We start from the raw sequence: 14382 nt of genomic DNA on the forward strand, positions 1-14382 counted from the left end.
AGAGCGGAGAAGTTGACGAGCGCAAGCCGGTGGTTCACTTTCTTATCCTATCGACAAAAACGACCACTTTCATTATCGAGGATTCAATTTACGAGCGGAATGAGACGAGGGTGGGATGATAATTAATTGAACTTTATTACTGGCCTGCGCTGACCCTTTATGGGGAAACTGAACGAATGTTTTCATCCACCCCCTTCGTCCGCCGAACTCTTTCGGCTTTACCGGGCGCGTCATGCGTTCCCATCAACTGGAAATATGTATGCGCTGCGGCTGCGGGCAGGCTATCGACGACCGTGGTAAATCCACATTACCGCAGGCTTTTTGAACAATTAAATATCAAACAATAGGCCATGAATTCCGTACCTTTTTGGCTATAAACATCGTCTTCCCCTTTCCTTCTGCTGTATATTAATCAATCAGATTCGTCGAGTAAATCACGTACAATACCGACAAATGCTATTGGAGCAGGTTTTTATTTATCGATTTATTAATTTCTATAAATGTCAAATGATGTTCGTGAATTGTCATTTTGCATTTATTTTAGTAATAATCGTTTCACTCTTAAATAATTCTCTTGATTATTAACAAATAGTTGCCATAATTATGTTTTATCACTTCACTATAGTGTTCAATATTCAACGCAATAGATGCTTGCATGTATTTTGATAATACTTTGAAACAACCTAACCAACTGTTCAATGTTCACATTCAGTAAATCTAGACGCTAATAATGGAACGCTTAAAACTGAATAGTCGGTATTCTAAACTTAAGAAATCTGCTACGGAGGCCCATCACCGACCGGACACCGAAGTGGAATATTCATTGCCATAAGGTATTTCTGCGCATATTGATGGGATCTGCAAGGCGTCGTGCAATACCTCACTAAAACCGAATGATACTCTGACTACAGATGCCAACTGAAGAAATTGAATCACGTATTGCTACGAAATATATACATCTCCTTGCATGACAACGCTAGGTCGTTGAAAAAGGTGCGAAGGATGCATTGCTGCAGCTCGAATGGGAAGTTCTGTGAGTGCCCTCACCAAACATAGCGCTTTCTTATTACCATTTGTATGACACACGGTTCCAAAATGCTGAAGAACTGCAAAAATGAATCCATAACAAACCAACATCGCTCTTTTGACACATTATAATCATTTGGAGGTAAATAGTTTATTAGAGAGAAAAATTATCACAAGACATACAAGCATTTAATACTTAGTTAATTAAGTATTATATTGTATTTATTTCTTATGTTGTGATGTTTTTTTCAACTACATAGCTTCTCGAAAAAGGGAAAAACTAGCTAAAGCCTTCGTATTACTGTGAAAACTTATAATTTATAATGTTCAGTAATATATAACACCAAACCTGCTGAAACGGACAATACTGAGTCTTTTCTAGAGTCAAAAAATGATCAATTAGGATCATGTATTGGTCGAAAAGCGACTACCTCATCGAATACTATTAAATCAATATGATGTGTCAATTAATGCTCTACTTGCTTACTTTATTTAGAACTATACATCGTATTTATCAAAATTTGTTTTTTGTTGATTAACAAGCCAATAAAGTATGTAAGTACGAGTAGAACTATTCCTATCTTCCAAATAAACACTTCAACAATTAAGAATGTATCGAAAATGCCTCTGATCTTTCTCTGATAGGACATCCATCCAAATAGAAGGCAAAACTGTATAATTAGTAATACGTACCTTAAAAAAAAAGAATTATTTTACCACACTGAATTATTATGATACAATTTTCTTAATTAAAAATATTAGAGAATAAAAATATTCCATTAAATATTATATATAGGAATATATATTGGTAATATCTAATGATTGCCTAATATAATATATATGAAAATTTGGAACAATATAATTATATAACAATTGATGAAAATACTATTATAACTAATATTACAATTAATTAAAAAGACATTAAAAAAATAAATAAACTAAAATTTGAAAATTGCTGTGAAACTCCAAGTAGTAAGCAATTACATATAAGTTTTTATATTATTACCTCTTTCTGTACCTATTACTTTTATAGTTTATATCATGCAACAATTCTATAAGTTCTTCAATGTTTTGTATGATTTAATGATTCATTAAATAAATTATTTAATATACATAAGTAATAAATATCAATAGTTGCATTGCTACGTTAATACTACTAAATCGTTATGAAATTCTAAAGTTTCTTACCAATAGAAAGAACAACATACTGTCACACTGAACCTTACCTGAAAACAAAAAAAAACACATAAATATTAATTAACAGCGATATGTGTCATTATCGTTGAATACATTTAATGATAATTATGGTTATTTTGTTGTGTAATGTGTTGCCTTTTCTTCGCATATTTTTTCTTTGAACGGCGTGACTAATATGTATTAAAACCTTTTTATAATCAACAAGTAGCAGAAAAAAAAGACACTGAATACGGTAAATTTGTTTTTATTTATGAACCATTTTCAATTAACTTTTAGTCTTCTATTTACGTAGTTTGTTCCACTTTAAGAACGTCCATGCACTGTATATAATCGGTATAGATCTAGAACAGTTATAAAAGAATATTAGCTAACTTTTAAAAGGTATTTTCCTTATACCTAAAGAGGTTCGTTACGGCTAGAACCAGTTTGTTCTCACACATTATCAACCATAGCTGATTGACATTCCGTAAAGTACCGCCGCCACGTTAGTTGGCAACATTTTTATTGGCAATATAATGATCTCCAAACACGTAATATAGTTTATGCATGACCAGACTACTGTTAATTGGGAACAAATAAATATATATAGAAGAGACATTATCAGTTGTTCGTATCAGGAATAGTACGATTGGCAATTAGCGAGAAAAAATACGAGAAATGCCGCTTTATTTGGAGTATTGTTAGAGAAAAAGAAAAAGTTCTTTCGTAATTTTCCGTTTTATATGGTATGATCAGAATGTAAAAGAGTAAGAAAACAGTCGCCAATGTACATCATAGCGGTATATGATCTTATCTTGTCTAATTATAAGGTGAATATGTCGAAACTAGAACGTCAGTTTGATCGAGACTGAGATTGAAATGTTAATTTAAATATTATAAATTTATCATAAAATATTATGTAATTAACCAGAAGATAAGTAAATGTCATTATATAAACAACTTGGAATTAAACCAAGTTCGAAGTTTTTCAACTATATTGCTGGATACCCTAAAAGGAAAAAGTTAAGTAACAAATATCTAAGTGTTTAATAAACAGAAAATCAAGTATTACCTATTGTTAGCGTTCATTTCATTCATTCATTTTATTCACATATTTCATCCATATATTTTTTATTACATATAAGCTTCTTCAATTATCTTGTGGAGCACCATGTCTACCTCAACAGCTCCAAAAAAACATTAATCAACAAACCATCGTCATCAAAAGAATCGGTGAATTAAAAGCATCGGTTGTTTCAACATCTAGCTTATTCGTCAAATTTATCCTCTGACTTCTTACACTATGAATTCGTGGTATATGAAAATATATGTTGTGTTGGGATAAGAGAAAAATTAGCAATATATATATATATATATATATATATATATATATATATATATATATTAAATCGTGTAATTTGTCACAATATGAATTCACTAACAACTATATCAAATTCATATATTCACTAATATCAACCAGTCAACATACTATGTAACTATATCATTCAGAAGTATAACAAAAGAATGAATGTCTGTGGGCCTGAGAAACGCACATTTATAATTAGCATTAAGTGTTGTACTAATTAACTAATACTAATATACTAATTAGAAAATTAAATAAATATTGTTGTGTTACTTAATCGGTTTAAATTAATTCAATTTGATTTTCAAAATATTCTCAGCTAAAATAAATTCACTTTTCAATCTGTTGATATCAATTTTCGTAGAACTTTTTCCATGCTGATTGAGGCAACTGCGTTTGGAAATACGAGATTCGGATACATCTCCTGCACCCACTGTTTCTTCAAGTGTTAAAAGTCGCTGACCACGTAATTTGATTTCAATGCGCGGGAACAGAAAAAGATCAATGGGTGTTAAATCAGAACGGTACACGTTGTGCCTTTGCATTGTTGTGATGGGCAATGATTCTCCTGTTCTTTAACTTTCTTGAACCGAATTTCTTCTAGCAAACGAATGGATATATGCCACTAGTGTCAGCAGCCGATGTATACATAGAAGCCAGACATTGGAACTTCTAATGCTGTAGAATGGGGTGGCAATTTTCTCCGGTGTGCTTCTTTCGTTAACAATTTTTGTTCAATTTGACGTACATTTTTCTCATCAAAAGCCATATACGCGGTTTTTTTGTTTCATGCTTTAAATCCATAGTAATTTATCTATAATTCGTCATCTGTGAACTTTTTTAAAGATTTCCTTGCACCATTTCACACAGGACCTGCTTTGAACATTTGACATATTTATGGTATCTAACGCCTTTCCACGGCTGAATGATCATGCAGTATTGATGCTTGCTATACCAATTTCCAAGGATGCCACATGACAACACATGACAACTTTGCTTTCTGAGATCATATACGGCATTGGCGTTTTCTGCCAAAACAACAGATTCCGGATGACGCTCCAAAATTTATAGTGGGATGAGTATCGTCCACGGTAGAATTTGTTATACCAGTTATTTACAGTGCTGTAGGCAAAGAATTAAATTTATCGAAACACTGTTATCTTGGTCATATATACTCCATGCACTATTTAAAATAATTTTTACCAGAGATGAACTTTTCAAGTTGCTTACAGTACGACACACAAATTTCGAAGAATGTTATGTTCAACTATGTCAAGTTTCCAATGTAAACAAAATTTTTAAATTGGTAAGGTTCATCTTATTCTTTTTGTGGATCTGAATAAATAAGCAAAATATTACGAAAGTATCCTGTTTTGAATTAGTGATTTAACTAATTAAAACAAAGATAAAACATTCTCGTCGACCTAATAAAATACTAAAGTGAGCCTTGATTCTGAACATGATACACCCGAAACGGCCATCACAAATGAAAACATTTGTTTATATTTGAACTGCATTGACGTACGATTGAGAGTGAGAGAGCGAGACCTATCGAAGGAACAAGAGAGAGGTTTGGTGCCGGGCAGTTAATCAATGCGAATGGGCGAATATTTTTTCCCAAAAAATTATGGATTTTCCAGAATTTAATTACGTCGGCCTGCCGAACTGGGCGGAAATTTGAAACATGTAGAAAATTTGAAAAGGCAACCGGATAAACACGACGGGCAAAATAATATTAATTACCTTTGTGCGAGAACGAGAGGGGGCACTGTGATTTTTTGCTCTTGATTTGGACGCTGGTCGCGGATCCGTAAAAAGCTCCGGGTGAAATTGCACGTCTGTCGTTTTTTTAATTTTCAGTTGTGTCGAGCACCAAATTAAATCATGTATAAATTAAGAACAAAAATACACAAATGTACGCTAGAGTTAAGCAAATATGTTTTATGATTATAACCCAAAAATTAATATTTAAAAAATAAAATTCTATAGTAATGAAAAAAAGGTGATATTAATATTTTATGATGAAAATGTACACGCCTGAATGAATAAATAGTGAATGAGCGTCGTAATTTTAAATAAAACCTAAAATTCGCAAAAAATGTGTTTATGTCTATTTTTGACTCTCCCTTTCACCATTAGGGTTGTGCTGGACCTACTGCTTAAGGTGTGCCCCGTTCATAATCGATGTACCTAGATCTAATAGATCTTTAACATATTAAATACTTATATTAGCTCATAAAGTCTCTATATTAAGAGATATCACTCATCATATCGATTTTAGTTATTGTTCAACAAGTCGCCATTTATTTTCGTTAAAATAATTTAGTTATAGATCATAAGGCTTTTGAATTCATTCAATTAATCGGAATCAAATTACTCATCAAAGAAACAACTTATAAAAGAACAAGAGGAATTGCCGTCGGATTAGTTTGATCATTTTGCCGCTACCCGTATTCCTTCACATAATTTAGCGGAGTTCGAGCAAAATCATAAGAGCTGTATGATCACGAAATGTATATAGAAGTTGCTCCTTAGGAATACACTATTGGTATTAGGGAATACCCATGCTTTGAAAAACTCCCCTAGTTCGTGTATTCCTGCTACATAAATTGCAGGTTAAGCTGTCAACAAATAACTTCGGACTTTTGAGATTTATTACAATAGTATTAAATTCTAATACTAACCTAATAATGCTCTTAAAACTCTTAAAAATTGAGCTAAAAATTTGCACTATATGCTGATTACACTATATTAAAAGACATACTTTCGTCTCCAGCTTAAAATCGGCCTCCAAGTTCGATTGACGTGAGTTCTTTACACAGTATAACCAAACAAAAATAATCTTAAGAGAACATAAATTGCCTTCACATAATGCTAACACATGTTTCTTCAAAATAACGTTTATTTAGCAAAATAATCATAACTGGAAGGAAGTTACCGTACACCGTAAAAAAGAAATATTAATCCTTAGTAGTAAAGGAAACGAAAATCCTAGTTTTAACATAATTTTCGAAAATTATTTGCTTAAACAGGAATAATAAGAAATAATAATCAGATCTGGAAATGGGAGACTATTTGGACTATATGGGAGATGATAATGACCGGCGTAATAATTCATTATCATAGAATTAAAAAAAACATGCTGTGTGTTATTATTACAGTATGTATTTGATGAACTACATCTCTAAATTGAACTTCAATAAAATATAATTTAAAAATAATATATACATGTGGGAAATATATACGCTAATCAGTTAAAATACTAGTAGCAAAATGGCGTACGGATCAAACACAGATCGAATGTCGGATAGCTGAACAATAAAGAAAATTCATTCCGATTCCACAGTTAATTTATTCAATTAAATTGGAGAGCTTTTGATCCAATTATCCCTCGATCCTGCCAAACAGGTGTTTTTGCTAGGGGCGTTTTGACTGCCCTTCGTTCACGCAACAATTGTCCGGCAAAGGTTGAGAGGGGTATGGGGGTAAGTTTTTACCATATCGGAAAGGGTTCTATCAGATGTCAGTTCATGGCAACGACCCCAGCACTAACAATCGATAATTTAAAATAAAATTATTTAAAAATAACCTGAGTTTTATAGAAAACGGACATAAAAAGAAATACAAGGCATTTTTTTGGTAATATTTTAATTTTTGGTTACTAGGACTGAGCTGTTTTATGGAGGTTCCGAAGCACGATCTTGGGTGTTAAATTAACTTTAGAAACTGCCCCAGAAGACATTTAGTCTTAAACAGATTGGCTATTGACCTGACTGAGATGGTTATTCCATCTACGATTAACATTCTTGCCTATAGAAACTCACAAATACACTTACCTACATAAATCGCATCCATGCCCCGGCGCGTCTTCAGTTGAATTGAATTGAATAATTGTGTTCGGTAAAAAATAAAAGTATCAACATGAAGTATTACATCAACACGTATGATAGAAACGAATAACACTGCCCAACAATGAAAATATTTCTGACTCAAATATACCATAAAAAGTACCGATTTGGTTGGTATTATAGACTTTTGTATCTATATATCACTTTAAGTGATCTGTGGAAGATATTTTATTATAAATCTTGCTCTAAAATCTATAATTATCTATTAATCAGATCGGATGCTAGTAAATGTTTCAGTCTACACACTTTCACATCCTACCTCAATTCATCACTCATTACTTGATTGGCAGGCCCATTGATGTGCACTGCTGACGTTCTTCCGAAGTCCAAGTTGTTTTCGTTCAGCAAGTATGTGTTTCTCCCAAGTCATCTAGAGCTTGGTCTAAATGCAAGAAAAACGTTACATGGGTAGATTTTGCTTCATTGGTTTTAACACTTCAAGTTTTTGGCCACAGTTCAGTTTCAGTATTTTATTAAGGTATGTTTGGAGACTCCTTGATACTATCATTGTAGTGGGAGATATTAAGTAGTAAGTAAGTGCCACAGTAACTATAATTGTGGTCGCTGTATCAGCCATAGACTAGAAACCTAATATTGGATCTAGTACACTGTTCAGGATGTCAGAGAGATAAATTATAAACAGTGTTAAATATCTTTATAAAATTCTTATAGTTATTTCTCAAAATACCGTTTATAACATCTACCTTTTTTATAGATTTATGACGGTATTTTGCATCTCTCTGGCAGGACATTTTATTGCCACTGCCTGACATCTAGTTTATTTGGGAAAGGAAAAACACTTATAAGTGGACTATTGGTTCCAAGAAAAGGTGATTGTTAGATACCGTATGATTTCAGAGTGGGTGTAACATACACACCACCTTAAATAGGACGAACCTTGGTGTGCAAGCATTCACGACCAATTCATGCAATCGTTCACGATAAGTTTATATTCACGACTAGTCAAGATTGTAAAATAAGCTCAATCCGTGTGATCGAAGATAGTTCAGGCATTTTATAGTGTTGCATTGTATTGTAACTGTTTACATAAGTAATATAAGTAATTAAGAAACAGTTTACTTTTATTTAAAGAAAGATGCACAGGAGCTAGTTGATGTCAACTTCGTGAATCACTGAAACCTTTAAGAACAATTTATGTTTGACCCTATTGAACCAGCGTTTCAGAAATTATATATGAATTAATAAGTAATTCAACATACACTAACTCCTGAATATATAGGCTGTAGTTTAGTGTGTTCATCATTTTGTTTTGTAGTAAACAATCTATCTGTAAGATAAGATTTCAGTAGCTAAATATGTATCGTCACGAAAATTGTATATATTGGCAAAATATTCCAACTATCAAATTACATTAATGTTTAATGCTTGAAGGTTATAAATAATGATACTATATAGTTTATAATCTTAAATTTTGAAATATTTGTGAAATATAAGTGTGTTAAAATATTTGCTTTCTTCACATAAACAGAATTTGATGAATGAAGAATACTGACATTATTACAGCAAAGGAATCTCCTCCATAACGACAAGAGGATATTTTAGAGGAAAAAACCAAAAGGCAGTTATTTCATAAGCCACCAATTAATTACTTGTAGATACAACTCTACTTAAAACAAAGGAATAATTGCACTTGAAATGATATTTTCTGGTCTCTTTTTAGCCTCACGTTCCCAAAAAAAAGGATTAATAGAGGATAAATTCGTAGCTTGGGGTATGGTTTAATAATGATAACGCGTAATAGTAAGTAAATAAACAAAATTAATTCAAGAAAACACAAAATTTCAAATAATTAAATTTAAAATTTAAGTGAATAAACAGTGTATACGTATTATAAGATATTTACCATGGTGATATTTTTTTCGACAACATTAAAAAACAAGCATTAGAACTGATGCGAATTCTATTATTTATAGAACAAATTTGCGTTCTGTAAATTGCTAATTTCTAAGTTTAAATACTTAATGACTCTATTAGGTATTCCTCTTTTGGCCGAGTTTCTAATAGTACCAAATACTTAATGAATATTCTAATTACATCACCGTTCGTATAAATGCTAAAAACGCTTTATGCCGTAGGAATTTCTGATGATTTTCGATACTCTCGTTCGCAGTGACCGCTGTTGTAATAGCACGGTCTTGTTTTGCGAGTAATGTTGCTACTTGCGGTTTTTTTGCGAACGTGGAAGTACCATAAAAAGTATCATAAATTCATGATGTAATATGTTGACCGTGAAGGTTAATATAACTGGGTAAGCTATGACAAGTACCGGTTTCAATATAACAACACGGTACGACCTTAATATGAAATTAAATAGGAATTAAAGGGTATCCAATTTAATATAAAAATAATAGTTTTCCTGTTGCGTGCATAACACGTAAGTTGATGAAAGGCTTCTGTTTTGACTCATAAAAAACCTTTTTAAATGCAAATATTAATTTATTCGTCACTATTGTATGCTCCAAGTAAGCTCAAACCGTTAAATAACTTGAACACGTAATAAATATATCACTCAAAAATGTCTGGTTTGACTAAGAAACGCATTTTATTTAGAAACCCGAAATTATCAACATCTATATTACATCTTGCATTAGATATCCTTAGTACAATCTTAATGTATCCAATTTTTATTATTTTTCATCCCCTTTTATTTTCCCAAATTAAAGTAGAACTAAACTGCTTAAGCTAAAATTAAGAATAACAATTATATACTATATGTTACAAATTTTTGGGGTTTGGTTCGCTGAAGATTTATTCTGATTTCCTGCGTGTTTTCCAGTAGCCATATTGTTTCCATGTTGCTGTGATTTAGCAACCTTATTTCATGTTTTAAGGCGAAATCTTGGATATCACTTCGTAAATCCATTTTATTTCGAGGTCATCGTGCAGCGTTTATTTTGGCAGCGTTGGATTACTATTTAGTTTGATGTTTTAATGTAAACCCATAGGGCCAAATTGTTTTTGATTGCTCTAACTTTATGATGCAATTTTTGTAGTGTTTGACATCAGCTTCACCACCGTTTTTTGGCCTGCTGTAAAACAAAAGCGACACTGACTCCTGCCAACTTGTAATGTTCAAATGTCAAACACACCTTCAGATATATTTAAAGTTTCCGCTGTGTTATGCAACTTTATAGCGTGGATTTACTGATACTTCATTTTGTGGATTTTTTATGTTTCTTATAATTTTACAAACTGCTGACTTTGGGTGAATGAAGTATTAAATGATTAATAGTTGATTTCATATTTCAGATGCTTTTCAAGCTACAAAAAATGCGTTTAATCAACACACCTATTACAATTACTTTACCCATTAAAAAAAAATCTATGATTAATAATTACCAATGCTTATTTCAACGTAACCAACGAATAAATGCATGATGAATTTATTTAGAGTCAAATGGACCCACGAAGTTATGAAAGATTTCGCAGTAAAAATGAAAAAAAGGTTACTTAGCCACATGTTGTGGATAAAATGGAAGCGTAACAGAACAATTGAAAAGTCCACGGTCTACCATAGTAAACCAATTTTTTTTTTGGAAAAATTATTTTTTTTATTCAACATAATTTTCTTCAAGGGTGATGCACTGACTATAGCGACCCTCCAACTTTTCGATATCATTTCTGTAGTACGATTTGTCCTTTGCTTCAAAATAGGCCTCAGCTTAGTCGATCACCTCTTCATTCGACGAACATTTCTTCCCAGCGAGCATTCTTTTGAGATCTGAGAACAGGAAATAGTCGCTGGACGCCAGATCTGGAGAATACGGTGGATGAGGAAGCAATTCGAAGCCCAATTCATGGATTTTTGCCATCGTTTTCACTGACTTGTGACACGGTGCATTGTCTTGGCGAAGCAGCACTTTCTTTTTCGTCAAATGCGACCGTTTTTCGGCGATTTCGTCCTTCAAAAGCTCCAATAATGCTATATAATAGTAGCTGTTGATGCTAAAATTAAGAATAATAATTATATACTATATGTTACAAATTTTCGGGGTTTGGTTCGCTTAAATCTTCTGATTTCCTGCGTGTTTTCCAGTAGCCGCATTGTTTCCATGTTGCTATGATTTAGCAACCTTATTTCATTTTAAGGCGAAATGTTGTATCATTTCGTAAATCCATTTTATTTCGAGGTTATCGTGCAGCGTTTATTTTGGCAGCGTTGGATTACTATTTAGTTTGATGTTTTAATGTAAACCCATAAGGCCAAATTGTTTTTGATTGCTCTAACTTTATGATGCAATTTTTGTAGTGTTTGAACATATCAGCTTCACCAACAGTTTTTGGCCTGGAGTAAAACAAAAGAGACACTGACTCCTGTCAACTTGCAATATTCAAATGTCCCTTCAGATATATTTAAAGTTTCCGCTGTGTTACGCAACTTTAGGGTGGATTTACTGGATTATGTTTCGCATAATTTAACAAACTGTGACTTACGGTGAATGAAGCATTAAATGATTAACAGTTGATTTCATATATCAGTTACTTTTCAAGCTACAAAAAAATGCGTTTAATCAACACAAATACTACAATTATTTTACCAATTTAAAAAAAATAAAACTTTGATTAAGACTACACTGGTCTTAAAGTTCGAAGCTAATACTGGTTTATTATAGACCTATAGCGAACTACTTGTTATACATTATAAAACTAGTTAGTTCCTGGTTATTTACTTGTTAAGATTTCCAATCCCAATCTCCGATAGCAACCGAAAGCAAGGGAATAGCAAGAGATATTGTCGATGGGAGCGTTGAAGACCTATCCTTACTAGGAGTATTTGAACATTTCACTCTATTCCAGCAGGATCAGTCTTGTCTTGGGGGCATTCTATGAACTGGGTACTTTTTTTTCTTGTTCCAAGATGACCAACTAGAACCAAAGGGTCTTTTGCTGATGTCGCTTCGGGTCGGCATAGTGAAGTGTTTTGCGGGCAAGAGAGACCTTAGTTTTCTACCGAAGTTTGTGGATTGGCAGAGATTTTATCAAGGTGTAGTCGTGTTCAAAGGCGCCTCTGGAGAACCTTACCCTCAGCATGTTTGTGAAACTCTTCACGAACGGGATGCCTGACTCGAGGTGGGTATTAACGTTCTTCATAAACCATTGGAACATTTGGAGTAGTTCAAGTTGGCTCTCAGAGACATACCTGTACCACACCTGTTCTCCGTAGAGGCAGACTGGACGGACTAGCATTTTATACAGAGTCGTTTTCTGGGGGATTGGGAGTTTACTTTTCTGAGGAGGAGTGGAAATGGTAGGCTGTACACGCCATTGCCTTTGCAAATAGCGTACTGTATTTCAGCTGACCATTGGTATCTGCGGTCGAACTGGAGACCGAGGTATGATACTTTCTGGAGCCAGGGGATAGGGACTTATCGATTTGGAGGCGATAGGCGCGGAACTCCTTCTTGCAGTGGAACAGAATAGCCTGAGTTTTGCTCAGGTTTATCTGCAGTCGCTAGAATTTGTACCACGCAATTGTCTGGTTCAATTGGAGTTGAAGTCTGTCGCGAATAGCGTTGGGACTGTAACCGGTTGTGAAAAAAAGCAGCATCTGCATAAAATGTGTGGGAATGTTTGTGGAGTGGGAAATCAGCACTGTAAAGGTTGAACAGGGCAGGGGCTAGTGGAGCACCTTGCGGGACTCCTGCTGAAATCTGTTTTCGAGAGGAGACTACGTCACCGAACCTCACTACTCACAGGGCCTACGGTCCAAGTACGAATCTATCAGGGAGATTAAGTCATTCGGTAGATCGAGCTGTTTTGCTTTGAATACTAGACCGTGGTGCCATACTTGATCGAAAGTTTTGGAAACATCTAAACAGATGGCTCCAGTTTCTCGACCTTTTCTTAATGCCTGGTGAACTGTTGCTGCAACGCGAGCAGCTTGATGAAGGCTTGAATGTTTGACACGAAAACTAAGTTGTTTGTTCGGCATTATGTGGTGTGCGACTGTGAAGCTGTTTAAAGCGTATAATATCGCTTTTTCGGCAAGTTTGGAAAGTGAACTAACCGGGCTGATGGGCCTGTAGTCAGAGGGATTGGACTTTCCTTTTAGGAATGACGGCAACAAGCGCATGTTTTCGAACTGGGTACTTGTTAGGTTGTAAAAGCTTACACGTACGTAAGCACGTACTTACAGCTGAGGCTGTGCACGAGTGGACATGCGCTTTTGTTATGCCTTTGTTTGTATCTAGATGTCTTCTTCCATTTGGATAGACTCTTCTTCCATTTGGATAGATTTCTATTTTATAAAGAATTGAAGATTTTTTTAACTAACCAAATTTGCAGATTGATCACATGAATTACAAAAGTGTCGTACGAGTTTTATGCAAAAATAAGGACATGTTTACTTACTATAGTTGAAAAATCGTTGGTGTGCTTCTTCGGATTATCATCTATTCAGTACAATAGCAATCGGATACTTGGATTGCCTCCAAAGAAGACGAATTTTATCAATGATCAATCTGCATATTACCCGAAATATGGGCAATTTTAGTTAATTTTTAAAAACTATGGTTATGATTAAAAACCTAACGTAATACGTAACGTACCGTAATTCCGATATCATTATTTTTCGGTTCTGCACAATTTCTAATTATATTTTATATAAATACTTTCGAAATTAAAATAGCAAAAATGCAAACGAATTTTCCAAGAACAGTAACAACGCAATTAAAATATGTTCAATGGTAAATTATTTGTATAATTGGATGTTTCGAAATCCTTTTAATGGCATTTCAACTGTTCAGCAATTTAAACCAGGGATACATAATGAAGAAAATATTATCGGGCGTTTCTCAGAATAAGTGTATTTTAATTAATAAATATAGAAGGAACAACAGGTATTCTGCCGCTTTTGCGAGATTAACACGGTTTCAATACTGTCACGTT

At 33.6% G+C, this 14382-nt stretch overlaps 1 protein-coding gene across 5 annotated transcripts in view; it reads right to left on the reverse strand.

Moving 5' to 3' along the window:
* The window catches only part of scalloped (TEA domain transcription factor 1 homolog scalloped), a 249560-nt gene that overhangs the window by 74057 nt on the left and 161121 nt on the right, over positions 1–14382 (reverse strand). Inside the window, exon 3 of one of the 5 annotated variants that reach the window (XM_076394571.1) lies at positions 2215–2252. The exons of the other annotated variants lie outside the window; for them this stretch is intronic. The gene's annotated coding sequence lies outside the window, so the exon portion shown is untranslated. The remainder of the gene's footprint in view (positions 1–2214; positions 2253–14382) is intronic. 5 annotated transcript variants of the gene reach the window in all.

This window comes from Rhynchophorus ferrugineus, unplaced genomic scaffold (assembly GCF_030347505.1).
Source record: "Rhynchophorus ferrugineus isolate W39M unplaced genomic scaffold, kcgeb_rfMv2 rfM1, whole genome shotgun sequence".
Taxonomy (NCBI): Eukaryota; Metazoa; Arthropoda; class Insecta; order Coleoptera; family Curculionidae; genus Rhynchophorus; species Rhynchophorus ferrugineus.